General features: G+C 44.1%; 1 long non-coding RNA gene across 1 annotated transcript in view; it reads right to left on the bottom strand.

Moving 5' to 3' along the window:
• The window catches only part of LOC106934421 (uncharacterized), a 14799-nt gene extending 11818 nt beyond the window's left edge, over positions 1-2981 (bottom strand). The window contains exon 1 of the long non-coding RNA XR_001421694.1: positions 821-2981. This is a non-coding gene — a long non-coding RNA (uncharacterized LOC106934421). The remainder of the gene's footprint in view (positions 1-820) is intronic.
• Positions 2982-3006: the final 25 nt, after the last annotated feature.

Below are 3006 nucleotides of genomic sequence, written 5' to 3'. Positions count from 1 at the left end.
TTATAATTCAACATTGAATTAACATCTTTTGCCAACAAGCCAACAGCGAAGCAGCTGTGTGTTTGGGACATCCCACTCATGTAAACGGTGGGGGTGGACCCCTCCACTCCTTGTAGTAAGTTGTAGATGTTTTTGTGTCAATATATCACACACACAGTCAGTGAGAATTGTTATGAACAAGTAAGAAAATGTACAGAAAGGAATCTCCACCCACTATCCTCTACAGTGCTTAATTTAAATGTGATAACCCCCGCTCAGTAATAAAATCCTCTGACCCAGAGCGCTGATGAGGAGGAGAGGAGGGAAGGGGTGCGGCAACACAGCTGACATTGATTCAATATTGATCAGATGTTGATCAGACATCAGCATTTCAGTCATTAGATTTCAACCACAAAACATTGATTCAATGACACAGTTTCAACATTGGTTACTTGGCTAGAGGTGGATGGTTGTTTGGTTGATCCACCGTCATTTGTCGTCTTCAACCAAAAATCAACCATTAATCAGACTTCGGCATTTCAGACATCAGATTTCAACCACCAAACAACGTTGATTCAATGTCACAGTTTCAACGGTTTGATTGGATGGTTGTTTGATGGTTGATCCACCATCATTTGTCAACTTCAATCACATATCAACGATTCTAACTAATTCAACGTTGATTTAACGTCATATGCTATCTGGGTTGTGTCTAATGGCCTAAAAGCTCTGTTTTGGTTTCATCAGACCAAATAACTTTCCTCCATCATGGCGTCTCCCACATGCCTCTGGGCAAACTCTGGTCAAGCCTCGGTCTGAATTTTCTTCAAAGGTAACTTACCCATTGTCACTCTCCCATGAAGATTTGACTGGCGAAGAACCAACTGTTGTTGTCCCGGTGACATGGAGTCTTCCCTCTCTGGTCTCTCGGGTTGTGAGGATATGGCCATAATGTGGCCATAATGTGGCCCTGTTCCTTTCATGTCTGGATGGATTGAGCTGAACTCTAGAGGACACTCAGCGCCTTGTAGATGTTTTCAGAAGCAGGATGTCTCAGGGTGAGCCGTGGCTCATCCTTCACCACCACAGATGGTGTTTTTGTAATAGTGTGATGGGAGAAATAGACTGTGTTCACACAGCAGGTCTTGATGCTCAATTCAGATTTTTTCTCGCTGAAATCAGTCTTCTGTGTGAATGTTTCACGACTCCAAAGCGACTCAGATGCGCAGAAGAAGAACTCAGGTGTGATGCAGCTGCGATCTGTTTAGTTTGAAATAATGGACAAAAGAAACAGAAGCACAACTAACAGCGATGAGCTTTTGTGGATCATCGACTGCAGTTTCTGAAAAGTCTGTCTGGATGTGAAGTAGGATCCAATGCGGTTCCTTCAGGATGCGCTTCAGTGGAGCACACTTCTTTCAAAATTCATAATTATGATTTATTTGTATTTTTATGTTCAGTCTGGTTCTTTCTGGTGCAGAATCATGATGCATGTTTCAGGTCAGTGACATAAAGGTCGAGTTAAATTCAGGAGGACAGTTCTGACTGCAGACGCTCTGAAAACAATCATTTAGCTCCACATATGGAAGTGTCAATCAGTCTTTTTTTGGTGGGTGGAAATATCTGATTTGGCCGTTCAGACTGCTGTGGAAGAGTCCATATAGGCAAAAAAAAAAAAAAAAAGATCCAATCTGGGTTGTATTTTCCTGCTGTGTAAATCCTTTTCTAAATAACAACAATGCAAAGTGTTTGAGGTCTACCATTTAGCCACCAAACTCCACCTGTAGAGTAGTTCTACTGCACGGCTAACAAAATTGCTCCGACCTGCATGCTAACATAGTTTGCTGAAACCCGGAGCAATGTTCCTTTAATTCTGTTATCCTGCTGAATGCGCCCCCACTTCCCTGAGGAAACTGAGAAAGATTAATCAAATCATCATCATCATCTTCAGCAGCAGCAGCAATCTCTCACTGATTAATTCTATCAAACCAACCTCGCCTCTCAAAATAATACCTTGTTAATTTAGGGGCGCACAATGGAGGAGTGATACCTGACTGACGAGCTCCCGTCACTCGTGTTTACAGGAGCGGGTGTTAATAAATCGTGTGTGTGTGTGTGTGTGTGTGCGTGTGTTGGCTGGCTGCAGTTGATGAAATCAGAGGGGGACCGAGCATTCCTGACGACACGGCGCGAAACAACAGCTCCTCCTGAAGCAGCTGCTGGAGGGTTGAAATATTTCATTCACCGAAGAAGGAAACATGTTTTACTGTCCGCAACCATTCCAGGTGGGCTTAAAGGTGCAAATCATGCACGTATGGCGGTCAGTCATTCTACGCAAAAACGCATAACTGCAACACATCATTACAAGAGATTATGTCACCTTGTTGGCTTATTTTTTTATTTACATTTGAAAACTTGCTGACGGAGACGGAGGTTTGTGCAGCAAAGGCACGAGCGCTGTTTATCTCCATACACACAAACACACGCACACGCATACTCACGCACACACTCCCGTATGTGTGTGTAAGTCTCCCCTTCTTTGCCTCCAAGCATCTGACAGCGTCCCTCCCTCTCTCTCTCCTCCTCCCTCCCTCATTAGGCGTTACACCGGCAGCACACCGACCCACTCCCTCTCCTTCTAACCGGGAAATAAACACAGAGCGGCGGCAGCAGGACTGAACTCCCCACGGTGCGCACCATCCATGGTCCTCCTCTGGATGCCTGTCTGACAGGAGGGTACGTTGGCAAATTCATGTTGTAGTTTCCTCTGTCAACTGACTGCGTGGTAAACACGGTGTTGGTTTCGTTAAATGCTCCTATTTTTTTATTTTTTTTTACTGTTTATATTTGTTTCTTATGCGCACAATTTGCAGCTGATGGCGGCTTTTTTGTGCTGTGGTGAAAGACAATTTGTTCGAGCTGAGGCTGCTCCACACACCGGATCATTTTATAACACGCATGGACTTTACCCTGCGCTCCCTGCCGGAGGGGGGTGAAGACAAAAAAAAAAAAAAAAAAAAAAAAAAA

The sequence above is a fragment of the Poecilia latipinna genome, unplaced genomic scaffold (genome assembly GCF_001443285.1).
Source record: "Poecilia latipinna isolate Pla-1442-1.1 unplaced genomic scaffold, P_latipinna-1.0 Scaffold1804, whole genome shotgun sequence".
NCBI lineage: Eukaryota > Metazoa > Chordata > Actinopteri > Cyprinodontiformes > Poeciliidae > Poecilia > Poecilia latipinna.
Note: the sequence above shows the minus strand (reverse complement) of the source record. Positions and strands in the feature narration are given on the sequence as shown.